Below are 19,840 nucleotides of genomic sequence, written 5' to 3'. Positions count from 1 at the left end.
ATACCAAGGAGAATGAACACAGGCATCTCCCACAAGACAGCAGTTGGTAGAGAGAACATCTGTATTCCTGACTTGCGGACAGTGTGTCCTTTTATATAGCACCATCAAGTTCACCTTTCTCCATCTTTCTCACAAAGAAATCCTAAAAGACATTGAACATGCTTAGGTTTTACAAATGGGAGGGCATGATACGGTAGGAAGAGATGGCATTTGTCACGCATCTCCTTACTTTCCATCGGTGGACATGGGGCACATTTTCTATCCTCGTTGAGTCTCAATTCTCTCATCTGGAATATGGGGACAGTGGTGCCTCTGCTGTTGGGATTGGTTGAGAAAACAGACAAAGTGCCCAGCATGGAAAGCACACATCAAATGACAACTCTCTTCTTTCTCCTAGACTAAAGCAGGAAGGAGCTGAAGTTCAAGTTCAAGTTCTGCCACTCACCAGCTGTGACCAGAGCACTTTGCCTCATCTCAGTGAACCCTGGGTTCCCACCCGTGCATGAGTCTAAGGTGCCATTTTCTATGATTCTTGGATTTATTTTATCCACATGTCCTGCTGACTTCCTCTTCAGAAAAGGACTGAGGTGAGTTTGCCCGGCCTGGTCTCCTGATGACCACTGTGGTCCCCCTGTTTGCTTGTCATCCCTCCTAAGCTTTGACACAGGTTAAGTGGCAGAGATCCTAAATGACAGTGCAGGGAGTGCAGGAAACGCCAGCAACGACCTCTTCCAGGTCCCAGCGCGTCCCCCATGCCCCCTCACTTCCGGGATCCTGACGGCCCTGGCCCTGACTGGGTGTGATGGGACACACCTGGCATGAGCGGCGGGGGAGGGGATGCACACTCTCTCCTGCCCCGCCCTGCTGTGTTCCTTCCGTCCTTGCCTGTTTGAATTTATTCTCTCCTTGAAGAGAGAAAATGAGGCAAAATCATCCGGTAGTTGAGTGGCTTTCTGTCTTCCTCCTGGAGTTTGTTAATTTTTCAAATTTCCCCCAATCTTTATTTTATTTATTTATTTGTTTATTTTGAGATGGATTCTAGCTCTTGTTGCACAGGCTGGAGTGTAGTGGCACGATCTTGGCTCACTCCAACCTCTACCTCCCGCGTTTAAGCAATTCTCCTGCCTCAGCCTCCCGAGTAGCTGGGATTACAGGCGCACGCCAGCACACCTGGCTAATTTTTGTATTTTTAGTCGAGATGGGGTTTCATCATGTTGGCCAGGCTGGTCTCGAACTCCTGACCTCAGGTGATCTGCCTGCCTCAGCCTCCCAAAGTGCTGGGATTACAGGCATGAGCCACTGTGCCTGGCCTATTTTGTTTATTTTTATTTTAATTAATTTATTTATTTGACACGGAGTCTCGCTTTGTTGCCCAGGCTGAGGTGCAATAGTGCAATCTTGGCTCACTGCAACCTCTGCCTGCCGGGTTCAACTGGCGATTCTCCTGCCTCAACCTCCCAAGTAGCTGGGATTACAGGAGCCCGTGACCACGCCCAGCTTATTTTTTTGTATTTAGTAGAGACAGGGTTTCACCATGTTGGTCAGGCTGGTCTTGAACTCCTGATCCCAGGTGATCCACCTGCCTCAGCTTCCCAAAGTGCTGGGATTACAGGTGTGAGCCACCACATCTGGCCTTACCTTCTTTTTTCAAGAGACAGGATCTTGCCCTGTTGCCCAACCTGGAGTGTAGGGCGCAACCATAGCTCACTGCAGCCTCTACTTCCTGGGCTCAAGCCCTCCCCACTCATCCTCCTAAGTAGCTGGGACCACAGGCGTGCACCACCACCCCTGGCTTTTCTTTATTTTATTGTGGATGTAGCTGAAAAATGTTCCCCAGGAACTATCTTCTTTGTAATTTTTGGCAAGGTAAAGTTACATGTATATTGAAGCCAAATTCTTTGGGGTAATTTACAGCACTGTTTAGGGCAACCCACAATAGGTTGGGCTCAGTTGAAACAAACTTGGGGGCTTCAGCTTGAGCAGATGGCTAAAACCTTCACACGGAGTTTCCTCTGAGCCCCTGTAGTCTTTAGGTCTTGGCTTTTCTCCTTCCCCCTGGCCCCCCTTTTTTTTTTGAGGTGGAGTTTCACTCTTGTTGCCCAGGCTGGAGTGTAGTGGCACAGTCTTGGCTCACTGCACCCTCCACCTCCCCGGTTCAAGTGATTCTCTTCTGCCTTCGCCTCCTGAGTAGCTGGGAATACAGGCATGCGCCACCACGTCCGGCTAATTTTTTTGTATTTTTAGTAGAGATGAGGTTTCACCATGTTGGCCAGGCTGGTCTCAAACTCCTGGCCTCCTGAGGTGATCCAGCCACCTCAGCCTTCCAAAGTGCTGGGATGACAGGCATGAGCCACTGCGCCCGACCCTTCCTTCCCCTTTCAATTGTGTTTTGAATGAATCAACAAGTGTAGAATTATTAAAGTTGCTGGTAGGAATTGTTGCTGCCTCTGTGCAACAATTCTAGTCTTGGTTCTTACAGTGAATCTGCTTTTGTAAAGAGCTAGAGAGTGATTGCTATCCCAGGGTGCAGCTATTCACAGCACAAAGCAGAAATAGTCAACATGAATAGTATGGGTAGATTTCTGCAAGCTATGCTCAGTTTTCTTCTCTTCATTTAAAAGACATTTTTCTCCTCTTGTCTTAGGTAGCTTGAGAGACACATGAAAAGCAAAGTTTGCTTTTTAAAATAAAATGCTAAGTAGAATAGCACAAATGACTCTAAAATCAATGAATATGTGTATTTCTTTCAAACTTTAATGTATAAAACATACATTTCTTTTAACAGGGACCTTGGCTCTGATGGTCTCCATGTTTCGAATTTGAGTTCTTAAGTGAATGAGATCCAGAAAAAGTACTTTTTTCAGAAATAAGATATGGGTTATAATGACATCATCAATTCACAATTGCTGTAACAGAATATCAAAGAGATTAATTTGCTCAAAGTTATGGCCTGGAGTGCTGGGATATAAATTCATGTTTTCTGGCCCCAGTGGTTTTTACCATCAGCCACCTCTCATGGGTGCTCGTACAGCTTACCTATGTGACATTTCTCAGGATACTCGAGCTGAGAGCTTTTGGAAGGACAAGAGAGCACAGAGAGTTTCAGGTATGTGAGGTTTGCTTCTTAAGCACATTCTGGCAAACCTCGGGCCACGTTTTACTCTGGGTCTTTGTCAGTGTGCAGACAATAGCAGTGTCCCCTTGACCTGCTGCAATATTCGTCTGTGATGGTCTCTGCCTCTTCAGAGCTGCTGCAGGACCCCGTCTCATTCAGATGGAAAGCAAATGGCACTGGAAGAACGTTTCATCTCCTGCGTTTGTGGGATCAGCCCCAGTACAGGCAAAAATCTCATGCTTTCATACCAACCCCTCTGGGGCTTTCATCTCTGCTCCAAAAAAAATGGACAGTTTCAGAAATTCAAAAATCAATTGGAATGGAGCCAGCTCTGTCCAGCGGGTTATTAATGGCCCTGGAGCTGACTAATCATATTTGCACAGCCTTTCAGTAAACAGCTTCAACAACAACTAGGGGGGAAAAGAAAGCACACACCCCATCCAATCAAGACAAACTTCAAGTATTGATTTCTCCACCTCCTCCCCTGCTGCCACTTTTGAAACAAATTTAGAGTAAGACACCGGGGTTGTTGATCATTGCCAAACCCCCATGTAACCTGGCCCTGACTATGTTCTGCCGGAATAGTACATTGATTGCTTCATTCTGCTGAAATAACTTTTTCAAGATTTCCTGAGGCCAGGAATATCAATGGCTGGATCCCGGGGAAGGCAGCAGGGAAAGGAATATCTGGTTGGGCTCAGATACTCCAGGTACCTCTTCCTGACTGATCACTTCTCAGGTGCGGCGTAAACCTCCACAGCAGCCGTGGGTCCTCCCCGAGCCCTGCAAACAGACCCCATTCCTGCCCCAGAGTCTTTACGGAGAGGCTTCCAGGTATCTCCATTAAACTTCTTTCTGCTTTAGCTTCGGTTCTGTTTGTGGGAAAGACAGGGAGAACCATGAGAGCTATTTCAGAGGGATCTTGTCTTACCAATCTATATCCTGTGCTTGCTGCCCTGCCAACTTAAAAAAAAAAGAAAGTTTTAGGGCCGGGTATGGTGGCTCACGCCTATAATCCCAGCACTTTGGGAGGCTGAGGCAGGCAGATCACGAGGTCAAAGGTGGAGACCATCCTGGCCAACACAGTGAAACCCTGTCTCTACTAAAGATACAAAAAATTGGCTGGGCGTGGTGGCGCACACCTATACTCCCAGCTACTAGGGAGGCTGAGGCAGGAGAATTGCTTGAACCCAGGAGGCGGAAGTTGCAGTGAGCCAAGATTGTGCCACTACATGCCAGCCTGGTGACAGTGTGAGACTCCATTTCAAAAAAAAGAAAAAAAGGTTTTGCTCCTTACTCATAGTGACAGAAACAATGACAACCTGGTGACATGCAGACATCAATTTCCCTCTCTCTTCATTGTTTTAAAATGTGATGTTCCCAGCTGGGCATGCTGGCTCACACCTGTAATCCCAACACTTTGGGAGGCCAACACGGCAGGATTGCTTGAGCCCAAGAATTTGAGACCAGCCTGGGCAACATAGTGAGACTCTGTCTGTAATACATACATACATACATACATACATACATACATGCATAAAATGTTTTGTTCCAACACAAATTAGCTCTCTAATTGTGCAATATCCTCTCCAACCCTTCACGTCACCTCCATGTGTTTCAATGATTAATAAAACTGATTATAAAGCAAGAATAATCTTACTTGTTTTATCCTCTTTCAGATGTTTTTGTCTCCTATTTGACTATGTTGTCACCCTAGTGGTTGAGCCTGAGGACACTGTCTAGGGTCCACTATCCAAATAATGACAATGGGGAAGGGGCGAGAGTAGGGGTGCTATTGACAGATAGATATGAGTTCATTTATTCAGTCAACAAACCTTCGTTGGGGGCCTGCTGAATGCCAGGCATTGTGCTGCCTAACTCTTAGCTGTGCCACTCACCCAGCAGCGGCCATGGGGTGGGTTTGGACCGGTTCCTTAAGCCCTAAGCCACAGCTGCCTCATCTGAAACAAGGCAGACAATGCCACCTTTGGGATTCTGTGAGGGCTTAATAAAAACTGTCACAGGGCCGGCACTTGGCAGTGCTCAATACGTTTTTGTTTCTTTTTACCTTTGGGCCTGACATGAGGGAGGCAGTTTGGGAGTCTAATGTAGATTCATGAACTCTCAATTTGTTAGTCAAATGGACTTTGTGGAGACCTAGGCACCCTCTTACACTTATCAGGGTATAAAAAGCAAGTCGTCTCACCCCGCTCCATATCTTTGAAAAGTTTACTTTAGCTGGGCAAACACTAGGTATCAAAGAAACAAATAAGAGAAACACAAAAGTTCAGTTATTCCAGGTGGGAGTTAATTAGACAACTAAAGTCATCAAACGGCGTCTGGACTGTCAAGTTTTAGGGTAACTCAGTGGGAGTAGTCTTGTGTTAGGAACCAGGAGACCTGGGTCACCACTTACTTATGAAAGCAAAGAGAGTGACTTTGGACTTCACCTCCCTGGCTCTTGCAAACTTCTCTTTATCTGAACAAGGAGGGGTTCTAAGGTGCTGGAAGGTCTCAGAGCCATCCATCCCTTCCCCACTTTCCTCCTTCCGGAACATCCCCCTAAGTAACTCCTGTGAAACCGAGGCCAGTAAGAAGTGACTGGTCCACAGCAGAACTCACATCGGGGCGAGGCGGAGAAGACACATGTGGATGCCGCAGTTGTCATTTCTGTTCTGGCTGTAACATAGGAAGCTCCCGAAATGACACCACTGTTCTGTGAACCCAAACGAGGACAAGGAATCGCTGTTAGTGTTTTTCTTATGACTTTCAGTTCTGTTCTATTGTAACAAAACAAAACAAAACAAAACAACCCCCCAAAAAACCAAACCAAAAAAGAACCAAAAAACGATGAGGTGGACAGAGATGTCACAAAGAGCTTCCTGGAGCAGAAGAATCATCACAGATACAGCCAGGGTCACATTGCCAGGCAAGTGTCAGCACCGCAATAGACACAGTCTTTTTTTTTTTTTTAATTGTGGTAAAATATACATAACATAAAGGTAATACATATGCTATGTATATTTTACACCATCTTAACGATTTTAAAGTGGCATTAAGGACATTGGCATTGTTGTGCAACTGTCACCACCATCCACCTCCAGAATTTTTTATGTCTTCCCAAACTGAAACTCTGCACCCATTAAACAACAACCCTCGCCCCTCTGCCCCTGGTCACCACCGTCCCACTTCCTGTCTGTGACTGTGTTGCTAGATGCCTCACATGAGCAGATCCCCATAGTGTTTGTTGTGAGCGGAATAGCATAGAGTTTGTTATGAGTGGATTTGCATCATATTTTCCATGAGCAGATCCAGTAGTGGGGTCTGTCATAAGCATAATTGCAATAGTGTCTTGTCATGAGCGATTCACATAGTGTTTGTTGTGAGCCAATTTGAAATAGTATTGTCATGAGGCGGAATTGCACTGTGTATTTGTCCATGAGCGGATTTACTAATGTTTGGCATGAGGGAATCATATAGACATAGTGTTTGCCGTTAGCAGAATCACATAGTGTTTGCCGTGAGCGGAATTGCATAGTATTTGTCATGAGTGGAATTGTGTAGTATTTGTCATGAGAAGATTTGCGTAGTATTTGTCATGAGTGGAATCACATCATATTTGTCATGAGTGGATTCGCCTAGTGTTTGCCGTGACTGGAATTGCATAGTGTTTGTCGTGAATGGATTTGTATAGTATTTGTCATGAGCGGAATCGCATAGTATTTGTCACGAGCAGATTTGTATAGTATTTGCCATGAGTGGAATCACATAGTATTTGCCATGAGCAGAATTGTATAGTATTTGTCACGCTGTGATGGTAGCTGTGTTCCTCTGCTGAGGGTGGGAAGGAGGGCTGAGTCCACCTGCAACTGAGGCTCCCACTGGACCAAACCATCCGTGGGGAAGGAATTAATCTATGTGAAGGTTGCTGCCCTATGTTATCCCAGAAGCATCAACCCAAAAGTCAGCCTCAGGGAATGTGGGTTGTTGCCATGGAGATTCTGCCCAGGGGTCACCTCTGTGGTCCATGGAAGGAAAAGGTTCTGGCAGCAAACTCTTTCCTTAGTCCTGGGGCCTCTAAGGGGCCCCTTCACGTCTGAAAACCCATCTTGCCCTCTCTGAGCCTTGCAGGTGGCCCTCTCTCTGCCCATACCCTCCACCCCTGCTTGCCTGGCCAGTCCTCCCCACCCAGGAAGGCCTGATTTAGCTGTTGCTTCCCACAGTAGCATCCTATGAGTTTGGTACCACCTCAGAGTTACCTCCATGGAATTCCTTATGATGAAACATTGTCCCTTTACTGATCAGTTTTCCCCAGCAGAGCATAAGCTCATTTTGGGCAGGGGCAACTGCTTCTTCACTGCTCACCTCTGAGCCTGGCAAGGGCGGACAGCTGTTTCAGGTCAGGCTGGAGGGTGGGCACTCAGGGGGAATCCGCAGGGAGGAGAAGAAAGTTATTCAGGGAAAAGCTAAGAAAAAGTGTGGCTTCAGATGAGTGTAACCTGACCTGATTTCCATGAAGAGTTCTGGTACCTGAATGCACCACAGAGTTGTCACGCCGTGTGTTGGGGGCCAGGTTTTTGCACCTGTATTAGTCAGTCACTGGGTACACCCTTCCAGGCATAGCCAGGTGGTGCGATGCCATTTGCAGAGGGCAGCTCTCTGGCAAGGCGGCAACTGTGTCTGCAGCCGGCACTCACACACTCTCATGGGGGTGGTGGGAACCAGGAGCATCTACCACAGCACAGGTGAGTACTTGTCCAATGAATGCTTGTCAATAGTAATGATGAAAACAAAATTAGCTGCTAATGTTCACTCTGTGCCAGCCCCTGTGCTCTTCTGCTTACACCGTTTCATTCAGTCTCTACCACCACCCTATGAGGTAGTTGCCAGTTGTATGAGGAAACTGATGTCCCACAGAGCTGAGTGACTTGCCCAAGATGCACAGCTAAGGGCTGGCAATGTCAAGGGCTGGCAATGTCCAGGCTCAAACCTAAATCTCCTCGCCTTGATCCCAGATGATAGGCACACATGTTAAAGTCCAGGAAGCACTGTAGGGCAAAGGACATTGAGACTTTTTCCCTTCATCTCTCTCTGAAAACTTGCTCATGTTATTTCCTTTTGCCGGCTTGCTTCTGTGCAACGTGGGCCTGTGCTAACCTGCAAGGTTGTTAAACTGGTAAAATCATTTAAACAACACCTTGATCAAGTGACGCCTCCTCCCAAGTAGCCTTCACCTTTCCTTCTGCAAAGCTGTCCCCTTAAATACCAAAGGTGTCAAATGGCTGCAGGTTGACTTCCTCTTGGGTCCCCACAGACAGAGTCCTTGACACAGGTAGACTTAGGGTCAGTGAGAGACCAACCCTTACATCCCTGGACTGCTCCTCTATTTCTGCACCTCGGCCCTTGGAAACGTCCTGGTCAACACTTCCTTGCTGCTTTATCTTTCAGAGGTCCCAGGCCACCACAGTATTTGTCCTAATTAGAGTCAGTTTGCTTTGCAAACCACACTCAAGCTCTCCTAGACACCGAGCAGCTGCTCCTCTGACGTCCCCACCAGAGCCCTTGTTTGCACTGTATGTTGTCAGCAAACAGACCGCCTTGAACAAGCCACTTGGGAACGCTCCTCACTCGGGACTGGAGCAGCAGGCACATGGAAAACTCTCCCGCTTTTCCTTAACAGACGGCTACCTTGCTTCATCATTTCAAAAAATGATAGCAAGGAATACAGCACTCATGCAAACATGTACAAAGAGGTCATGGAGAGTGGAAAGAACAGTAATATGCCCACCAAGGAGCAGCCTCTTGGCCCTTGCTCTGCCAGAACATGTCTTTCTCGGTAGGAAGAAGTTCAGCAGAGGATTATGGAGATGGTCTCAGCAACAAGACTGCCTGGATTTCCATCCTGGTTCCTGCCCCAGGTGGCTTAACCTCTCTGTAGTTCGGTTTCTTCACCTGTAAAACAGGGATAAGAATTCTGTTGGGAGAATTAAATAAGCTAAGAGGTATAGAGTACTTGGTGCACAATAGACTCTCTCTAAGTGGTAGAACTGTATTTGTCTTTCTGCTGGCCAAAAGCACTGAGTGATGAGGTTGCTGGCATTGGTGGTGGTGTGTTATTTCCAGAGTAAGGGTCCTTCCAGGCAGAACATCAGCAGGGGGAAATGCTTGTCAGTATCTCTACTTCACAGATGTAGCAGAGACTTTGGCTGAAATAGGAAGACAGTTTCTGACAGAGAGAGGCTGAGGAGTGATAGCAGCTGGCTGCCCCTGGCCTCTGGCTCTGCGCTCACTTCTGTTGTATTTATCCCAGTTGAATTTACCCCACCCTTCCCCACCACATCCCAGGAACCATTTCCAGACCCAGCAAGACAGTATGTGTCTGTATATGCCACTGTTCCTATGTCTGTGCAGCTCCAAGGGTCTCCTCATACATTCTCTTGTTCCATCTTGCAGGTACCACGTGGATACTTGACTGCTAAACTGGTTGTCCTTGGGTCCTTCATGCCAGGCTCCTGGCGGCCCTGCCCTCTGAACATCAGGCAATGCTTCTACAACACATAGCTTTAATCAGCAGCAAAATAAAATGGGGCTCACTGAATAAGGCTTACAAAGATGATGAGCTCCTGCCTGGGTTTGCATTGCCTGCTGTGCAGACCAGCCGCATCTGTGGATTCCTCCTTAGTCGGACCAAGCTGCCATCTTTCCCTGGCTCCAAAGATGTCCTATGAGCTGCCACACCTACTCTAGGAATGCCCAGCAAAGTCCTGACTTGGCAACGGGGACCAGAAAAGGAGACTTCGCCACATCTCCGGTGACTCTTCTGGAAAGGAGTGGAAGATCTGCCGGTAAGCGATAGACACGTCACACCCCGGTTCCCAAACCCAGCCCCAGACATTCTGGTGCCAAGAAGTGTCACTTCCTGGGAAAGGTGAAGGGAGGGTCAGTTTCTCCCTGCTCTTCCTGATTCCATCAGCTCTTGTCCCACAAAGCAAACACGTGTCCAGCCTCTGCAGCGACAACCAGGTGTTCTCCTGGACTCACCCTGGCCCAGACCCGCTCGGTGGAGCTGGCATCTGCCGTGAGCCTCCCATTTTATTTGATGGTTTCCATTTAGTAGGTATTGGTAGATGCAGCCAGTCCTTTGAGGAATTATTATACTCATAAAGTGCAGAGAAAATGGTATAGCCCCACCTACTTCTCAGTTTTCTGAGGCTCAGGAATCAGCACATTCTTTTCCTGATTTCGCTCTAGGCTTTCCTCACTCCCACAATGAGCAGTAGGGGTCACTGTGTAGCCACAGAGCGACTCCAGGAGGCTCCAGAAATCTAACTCCACCTACCTCCAGCCTGGACCAGAACACCTGGATGAAACGGCTGTGTCACCACACCTTCACAAAGTCAGGGGATGCATTTAGCAGGATCTTTTCTGATTGAAATGATCAATGGCTATTTCTATGTTGCTGAAGTGAAAATGAATATAGTAATTTGGGTCAGAATCACTATGTTGACATAATACATGTATATTGATATAAATGACTATATTGATATAAATGATATTGCCACCAACCCGTTATGCTCCTGAATTTCTTCAATTAGTTTGAAAATTGGTCTTTTTCCCCCAAATAAGCTTAGAATACAGTTTTGTTTTGTTTTGTTTTTTGACGGAGTCTTACTCTATTGCACAAGCTGGAGTGCAGTGGTGTGATCTTGGCTCGCTGCAACCTTTGCCTCCTGGGTTCAAGTGATTCTCCTGCCTCAGCCTCCCAAATAGCTGGTATTATAGGCATATACCACCACACCCAGCTAATTTTTATTTTTAGGAGAGATGGAGTTTCACCATGTTGGTCAGGCTGGATATGAACAGAATATACAGTTTTAATTGCATGTGTGTATGTGTTTCGATACTGATAGGAAAGCATTTTGTTAAAAACCAAGTATTGCATTATTCTATTTTTTTAAGACGTAGATTTGCTGAAGACAAACATTAGAAAACAATATTCAGCAGTCTTGTTTCTAGTTTCAACATTGACCTAACATGAAGCAGAAGAAAATTTGGGATCAATAATAACACTTTGGTGCCAACCACAAAACAAAAAAGTTGCAAATACGAAAAAAAAAAAACCAAAACCCGCACCCTCAAAAGATAACTACGTAGTATGTACAAAAAAAGTGAGTAGAAATAAAATAAAATCAGATACTATGTGGGAAAGGGCTTTGCTGTCCATACATTGCCATAGTTGGCCCAGGCGAGGATAGTGGCAATTGAAGCACTTTCTAAGATGCACAGCCCTGCAAAGTCAGCTCCTGGCTGGTTTCCTGGGTATTTAGAATTGGACAACGGCCCTGGCTGCCCCTCACAACCCCTACCACCTCTGCCCACCAGGGGGCTTTGCTCTTTTCTGCTTGGATTCTCTTTACATCCTCCACAGTCCCCCACTCCACTCACCCATCCTACAGTAGATTCCCTCCACTCTCCCCGTTTCCCTTCTTGTTTCCCAGCTGGTCTAAGATCTAGCCATTCAGACTTTGGGGACAAACATGAAAGTCAGCGCAGCCAACCAACTCCACTGCCTTGAACTGCTTCTGCGTCTGTCGGCCCGACTGCTTTCCACAGTGTGGCAAATCCCAGGCGTTCAACAAATATTGTGGACCACCACTACACTAGAACCACCAAAGATCAAGGCTGCAAGAAGCACTGCACTGAGGATCCACTGCTAATGAATTTGGAAAATTTAAAAGTCACACGCTGGGCACGGTGGCTCAAGGCCGGGAGCGGTGGCTCACGCCTATAGTCCCAGCACTTTGGGAGGCCGAGGCGGGTAGATCACGAGGTCAGAAGTTCGAGACCAGCCTGGCCAATATGGTGAAACCCTGTCTCTACTAAAAATACAAAAATTAGCCGAGGGTGGTGGCACGTGCCTGTAATCCCAGCTACTCAGGAGGCTGAGCCAGGAGAATCGCTTGAACCCGGGAGATTGCAGTGAGCTGAGATCGAGTCACTGCACTCCAGTCTGGGCGACAGAGCATGATTCTGTCTCAAAAAACAAAACAAACAAACAAAAAACCCACACACTGAAACCATTTCCTAGTGTCCAGTTCTGTAGTATTAGGTAGATTCCCACTGTTGTGCAACCATCACCACCATCCATTTCCAGGACTCTGTTCACTCTGTGGAATGGAAACTTTGTAGCCATGAAACGACTCCCCATTCTTCAGTCCCTGGCAACCACCATTCTACTTTCCATCCCTGTGAATGTAACTACTCTAAGTATTAAATGAGCCAAACTCATTAGCAGTTGATCTTCAGTGCCCTGGCAGCTTCATGCAGCTTTGATCATCTCTCTTCGGTGGCTCCAGCATAGTGGCGGTCCACAATATTTGTTGAATGCCCGGGATTTGCCGCACTGTGCCGGGCAGTCAGGTTGACAGATGCAGAAGCAGTTTCAATGCAGTGGAGTTGGTGGGCTGTGCTGATTTTGCTGTGTTTCTCCCCAAAGTCTTACTACCTCGTGCGAGTGGAATAATACACTTATTTGTCCTTTTCTGACTGGCTTGCGTCACTTAGCATACAGGTTCTTCATATTGTAGCACGTATCGGAATTTCCTTCCCTTTTCAGGCTGAATAATATTCCATTGTATGATATTCCACATGTTGTTTATTCATTCATCCACTGATGGACACTTAAGTTGCTTTCAACTTTTCACTGTTGTGAATAATGCTGCTGTACACATGGTGTACAAACATCTATTCGAGTCTGTGCTTTCAGTTCTTTTGCGTGTATACCTCAAAGTGGAATTGCTGGATCACGTGGTAATTTTAAGTTTAATTTTTTGAAGAATCATCATACCGTTTTCCACAGTGGCTATACCATTTTACATTCACACCAGTAATGCACAAGTGTTCCAGTTTTAACAGCTCCTCAGCAACACTTGTTATTTTCTGTCTTTTGATAATAGATAACCATTCTAATGGGTGAAGTAGTTCCTTCATTTTGTGACTTCATCCTTTTTGGTTTCCTCTTTGTATGTCAATGGTTTTGTAATATCATCTTCTATAGAATGTCAGTTCAGTATTTCTTCTAGCACAGTGGTTGGGATTTATAAACACGTGACTTCACACAGACGTATTTACCATGTATAGCACTACTATAGACTTCCGTCCTACAAACTCAGAAATCCTGATAAACACTTGATTCTCATAAAAAATAAAAATAGTCCAGGCACGATGACTCACACCTGTAATCCCAGCACTTTGGGAGGCTTAGGTGGGAGGATCTCTTGTGCCCAGGAGTTTAAAACCAGCCTGGACAACATAGTGAGACCTTGTTTCTAAAATATAAATAAATAAATAAATAAATAAATAAATAAATAAATAAATAAAAAATTAGCTGAGCATGGTGGCCCGTGCCTGTAGTCCCAGCTACTCAGCAGGCTGAGACAGGAGGATTACTGGAGCCTAGGAGGTCAAGGCTGCAATGAGCTGTGATCAAGACACTGCACTCCGGCCTGGGCAACAGAGTGAGACCATGTCTCAAAGTAAAAAAAATGATTAAATCAATAAAAATACGATGCATTCGATTTATAATCGTTGCATTATTGAGTATATCCCTGAGGGAGAAACCTTCTGTTTAGACCCAATGTCATTAAGGACTGGCTTCTCCACTAAAAATTTTATGCCTGTGATTAGAAGAATGTTGTACCTTGTGCCTTGATGCTGGGAACAGTGTGCAGGGGGAGCAAGCACATTCTGAAACCCATTCTTGTAGCAGAACAGCTGGCGACAACTGTACACAGAAGTGACTGCAAACCACACAGATACGTCTCACTAACCCAAATCAAGTGTATCCCTATTCAACTTTCTCTTAGCAAGATTCCAAAAATGCCTGTGCCCATTCCAATGCCACCCAATACTATGGGCAATGTGTGTGTTTTTTACTTATTGACCTGTGGCTGTTCTTTATATATTACGAATATAAGTCCTTTATCATTTTTATGTATTACAAATATAGTGTTGAACTGTGTGGCTTGCCTTTTCACTCTTTTTTTTTTTTTTTGAGATGGAGTTTTGCTCTTGTTGCCCAGGCTGGAGTACAGTGATGCAATCTCGGCTCACTGCAACCTCCGCCTCCTGGGTTCAAGCGATTCTTCCGCCTCAGCCTCCCGAGTAGCTGGGATTACAGGCGCCTGCTACCACGCTCAGCTAATTTTTTTGTATTTTTAATAGAGACGGGATTTCACCATGTTGGCCAGGCTGGTCTCGAACTCCTGACCTCAGGCAATCCACCCACCTCGGCCTCCCAAAGTGCTGGGATTACAGGCGTGAGCCTCTGCACCTAGCCTGCCTTTTCACTCTCTTAATTGTGTTTTTGATGAACAAAATTTCTTAATGTTAATATAGTTCAACTTTATCTATTTTTTTTTTTATGGTTAGGGATTTCAGGGTCCTGTTTTCTAAGAAGAGTTTTCTCTACCTCAGGACCAGAAAAATATTTTCCTATTTTCTTCTAGAAACTTTATACATTTACCTTTCACATTTAGATGACCAATCCATCTGCAACTGATTTTTTGTATATGGTATGAGATGGAGTCAAAATTTATTTTTAAAAAAGAAATACAGATAGCCAATTGCCCTAATACCAATTATGAAGACCATTTTTTCCTCTGTCCTCTGAGCTTCAAGTTTTGGCATAAATCCAGTTTTGTCGATGTATGTGTGGATTTATTTCTGGACTCTTTGGGTTTTTTTTTTTTTTTTTTTGAGACAGAATCTGGCTGCACACCGAGGCTGGAATGCAGCGGTGTGATGGTGGCACACAGCAGCCTCAACCTGTGCTCAAGCGATTCTCCCATCTCAGCCTCCCAAGTAGCTAGGACTACAGGCACATGCCACCACGCCTGCATTTTTTTTTTTTTTTTTTTTTTTTGTAGAGACAGGGTTTCGCCATGTTGCCCAGGCTGATCTTGAATTCCTAGGCTCAAATTATCTTCCTGCCTCAACCTCCCAAAGTACTGGGATTACAGGCATGAGCCACTGTGCCTGGCCTGTTATTTTTCTATCCTTGCATCAATACCTCTTGGTCTTAATTACTGTATGTTTATAATAAGTCTTTATTTCCAGTAATATAAAAACTTCAATTGTGATCTTCCTGATGAATGTCTTACCTATTCTTGAGCTTTTGTATTTCCACATACATTTTGGAAACAGGTTGTCAATATCTAAAAAAAAAAAAATGCTGGCATTTTATTTGGATTATATTGAATCTGTAGTTCAGTTTGGAAAAGAAGTAATTTGACTTTTCTAAGTCCCACATTTCTCTTCTGAAAAAATAAGAAAGAAAAAATGCTCACTGAGCAATTTTTAAACTGGAAAAAATCACTATAGAAGTGCTGGATTTTTATTACAAAGTGAGAAGGAACACAGGCAAGGACTGGGGCAAAGTCAGCCTATGGCGGATTTTTAGGAGGTCGGAGTGACTCTGGAATCTGGTTGCTCTCCAGCAGCACTGGCCGAGGTTGCTGGAGTAGGGGCTGTTAGGCTGCAGCTGGTTAAGGGTCAGGCTGGCTTCTAACTCACAGGCTTGGGTCCAGGAAGAAGAGGCTGTGGGTTTTTCCTGCACCGTTGTTGCCATCCCATCTCCAGGGGGCGCCACATTCCTTCTGATGATTGTGTGTTTGCCTTCCTGCATCTTTTTCTTTGTAGACTGGAAACTGCAGAGCAATCACATTACCTTTATTTTTCAAATGTGTCCACTGTGTGTCAGGCCCAGCTCTGTGTGGATTCACCTCCTCTCTTGTTCTGTACAGAATGGCACACTTGGAGAGAGGACCAGACGTGCCAGTGGGGAAAGGGCATTAAGACAGTCCCTCGTGGCCGGGCGCGGTGGCTCAAGCCTGTAATCCCAGCACTTTGGGAGGCCGAGACGGGTGGATCACGAGGTCAGGAGTTCGAGACCATCCTGGCTAACATGGTGAAACCCTGTCTCTACTAAAATACAAAATCTAGCCGGGCGAGGTGGCGGGCGCCTGTAGTTCCAGCTACTCAGGAGGCTGAGGCAGGAGAATGGCGTAAACCCGGGAGGCGGAGCTTGCAGTGAGCTGAGATCCGGCCACTGCACTCCAGCCTGGGCGACAGAGCAAGACTCCGTCTCAACAAAAAAAAAAAAAAAAAAAGACAGTCCCTCGTGATCCCCCACTGCCTCTATGGCCCCCCTTCTGTTCCCTTGAGCAGGTCCTGAGCCAACCTAAGGCCATTTGTGTGTTTATGTGACCAGGGCATAAAGGGGACACAACCGTCTTTCTCAGAAGTCAGCCCATTTAGCAAATGCGAGGGTCTGACACATCCTCTCTCCACACTGCCAGCCTCGGCCTGCCAGTCCCAGTGGTTTCTTTCAAAGCTTTCACTGCAGTCCCCTAAACAAATACTTTTTTCCCAAGAGGCGTCCCCCGGCTGAAACAAGGGGAAGTAAATGTAACCCCACTATACTGCCTCCCACAAGTCATTCTGCCTCCTTCATCCTGTCCTGGTCTTTGTCCTGTCCTGGTCTTCAGGGAGCCCCTGGGAGGGAAACCTGTGTCTGCAGTGGCCAGTGTCTAGCAGAGGTGGTGCCACTATCCAAAGCCAGGGCCCACTCTCCTGAGTGCTGAGTGAGCCCCAAACAAAACTTAGAGAACCTTCCTGTTTTCAGGTGCCCCAGGATCCCTGAGCACTTCTGCCCATCTAGCCTCCTGGAGGAAGCCCCGTCGGGGGTGGGTGGGGGAGGGGCAGTAGGGGAGTTAGCACCCTCTTGAGAAAAGCAGCAGCCAGGCAGCAAAAGAGAGAAGGATGCTGGATGTAGTCTGCTCAGCCCAGGTGCCTGGGGAGGGTCCTCAGTGTCTGCGGCAGAGTCTGGATGTCCCTGCAATGGGGCAGAGCCCCACACTGGGCAGGGCAGAGTTGGCTTGGTGAGGAGTCCTACCTGCCTCCACTGTTCCCTGAGTGCTGAGTGGCGTGTGGGCTTTGCCAGGATGGCTGAAGGAACAGAACAGGCCCTGTGGTGTACTTCTTTATCCCGCTGGACCGCGCCCCTATGAGGCAGGGTGGCAGGTGAACCCCTTGAGGACACCCTCAGACCCCCTTCTTGTTTCTAGGGGCAGGAGACGTGCTGCAGCCTGACCCCAGGCACACTGGGATTCCTACCTGTCCTATCCCCCCTCCTGTCAGGGCAGCCAGCCCCAGCTGAGGGGAACCAGATGTGAGAGTCGGAAGCGCACCCTCACCCTCCCTTCCCAGCAGCTGGCTAGAAGGCCTCTCTTGAAAGGCCGGGGTACCTGGCCGTGGGGGTTGGGGAGGAAGGAAGGGAGTGGGAGAGAATTAGACAAAGGAAGCTCACCATAAAACCAGCAGCAGGTCTGTCATCACGAGAGCCCTTTGTTTAGAGCCGGTTTAAACAAGTTGTGATCCTTTGGAAGGGGAGGCCATAAACCGAGGAGGGAAATAAAAGTGTTTACAGCAAGGGAGACCCAGGTGCTGGGGGATTCGTTTGGCCAGGATCAATGTGGGAACGGGGCCGATGCGGCCTGGCCTGGCCTGGGCTTCCTCTTAGTACCGGGCGGCTCCAACATCACAGACTCAAACCCGACGAGGGGCGGCCCTCCCCACCCACACCGGCAGTCGAGGGGCAATCCCACATTCCAACCTGGGGGCACGGGGCAGCAGCCTGGGTCTGCACCATTGAGAGATGAATTGCCTGGGGCTGCAGAGCTTACAGTCAGCTTCTCTGCTTCTCTACAATTCCTTCATAACAGACCTGAGGGAGTTACACTAATAAGAGGGTGTGAGGACAGTTGTTCCTCACAGACATGCCTCTTAGTCCCCACTTATCAGGCTAGGAAAGTTGGGGTTAGGGCTCTAGGGAGTAATATGGTTGTATCTGACATGTCCCCAGCCCTGAGCCCCCCACACCTACCACCATTTCTGTCCTCTGCTCTGTTTAGCAATGCTGAATACATAAACATCACACAGTCAGTCAGTCCTTCCGTAAGTTTAATGAGCACCTCTGGCAGGGCAGACAACCAGGACAGGGGCCACAGAGGTACACGACACAGTCTCTGTCCTGAAAGTAGGGCAGTTTGGGGATGACTAGCAATAATATTCTCAGGACGTGTCAGCTGGCATATACTCATGTTTTTAAAATAATACTCATGTTTTAATGCTCCCCAAGAATATATGTGTCCAGGCAACGTGATACCTTTGGAGAATGGCAGTACCACATAAAGCTAACATGGTCCTTGGAAGAATATCGTGCTGATGTCCTCCCCACGTAATTTGTTGTTTGTGCTCAGCAGGAAAGGGTGCCAGACTTTTCTGCAAAAATTCACACTGAGGTCACACCCATACTTATAAGGAAAAAGAATAGTCAGAGGCACAAGATGGATCAGGTCCCTCTTGCCCCTTAAGACATTTGTGTGGCTCTTTAGCTTGCAACATTTGTGGAAGTGGGGCAGCTAGGTGGGGGCCTCTTAAAGAGAAAAGTCCCCGTGAAAATGTCCCTTCTGACATTCATGTATTCAATTCTTGGATTAGCCTGGCCAGTTAAAGAGATGAGCTTTGTTCTGTAATACTCAATATGTTTTCTTCATTAGGGAACAGTTCAGAAAATAAGCGGAGATGCCGGTTTCATCTTTAAAATGACTTCATTTCTTATAAATGGATTTCAAATACATTCTAGTCTAAGCCTGGCCACTCTGGTGACCTCCCTAGGACCATTTCCTTATTTGTAAAATAAGCATATTTATAATCTCTGCATTCCTGCTTAGTTAACAACAACAACAACAAAACCCAGATATGATTCTAAGTAGCAAAGTGGCCTGATCAGTTGCGCTGGTGGGAATCACATTCCTAATCACACAGTTAGGAAGCATTTTGCGCCCTCCAGCATTTGGTAATATATATACCATTTACTGGTGTGAGAGGCACTGGCCCCTCTGTCTCTTTCAGTGACTGATGCAAATTCTCTACTCTCCCAAAACTCAGCTCCCTGGGGGAGAAGTCTGGAGACTGTGCGCTGTGCACTGTGAGGTCCAAAAGGTGGCAGCAGGCTTTATCTCTGATGGCTGGCATCTTGCTGCCTTTGCTGAAACGGTTCCTGTGGGTCTCCCCATTGCTCTAAGGCAGGAGTGTGTGTCCTTCAACTGTGGTGCTGAGCCACTGCACCAGGCGCCTCTCAGATGCATAGCTGCTGGAGGAGGACCAACCCTTGATATGGGGGTGCTGGGAAGGGAAGAGCGTGGTCCCTTTAAACGATACAGAAGCGGGGAAGGGAAGTGCTGGGTAGAGGAGGGCGTGGTCCCTGGCTAAGGCTCCACCCCATGGACCTGGGTGAGGACAGGCGTTTTTGTTACATTTCCCAAGACCACCCTGGCCGACCTGCCACGCCCTCATCCTGGGCCTCTAAAAACCCGCGATGCGAGCAGGCAGACACAAAGGCAGCTGGACGTGGAGAGAAACACGTCGATGAAAGAAGACAAGCGGCTGGACATCGAGAGCCATCAAGGGGAGCATGCTGGCAGAAGAGCGCTCGGACACATGTCGGCAGGCCGCAGGCCCTTGACTGGCGGAAGGAGCGGAGTTTGGACGGGAGTTTGGACGCGGCAGTCTGAGGAGAGCCTGGGCCGCCAAGTGGCCCAACTCCACAAGGAAAACCATCTCCCTTCTGGCTCCTCCCTTTGACGAGAGCTACTTTTACTC

At 47.1% G+C, this 19,840-nt stretch overlaps 1 long non-coding RNA gene across 1 annotated transcript in view; it reads left to right on the top strand.

Moving 5' to 3' along the window:
- LOC108512910 (uncharacterized) overlaps positions 1-19,840 on the top strand; it is a 118,820-nt gene that overhangs the window by 78,079 nt on the left and 20,901 nt on the right. Inside the window, exons 2-3 of the long non-coding RNA XR_001880741.1 lie at positions 398-587; positions 9,569-9,960. This is a non-coding gene — a long non-coding RNA (uncharacterized LOC108512910). The remainder of the gene's footprint in view (positions 1-397; positions 588-9,568; positions 9,961-19,840) is intronic.

Source organism: Rhinopithecus bieti, unplaced genomic scaffold (genome assembly GCF_001698545.2).
Source record: "Rhinopithecus bieti isolate Rb0 unplaced genomic scaffold, ASM169854v2 scaffold_28547, whole genome shotgun sequence".
Taxonomy (NCBI): domain Eukaryota; kingdom Metazoa; phylum Chordata; class Mammalia; order Primates; family Cercopithecidae; genus Rhinopithecus; species Rhinopithecus bieti.
The sequence above is the reverse complement of the archived record's forward strand: the minus strand, read 5'-3'. Positions and strand labels throughout refer to the sequence as shown.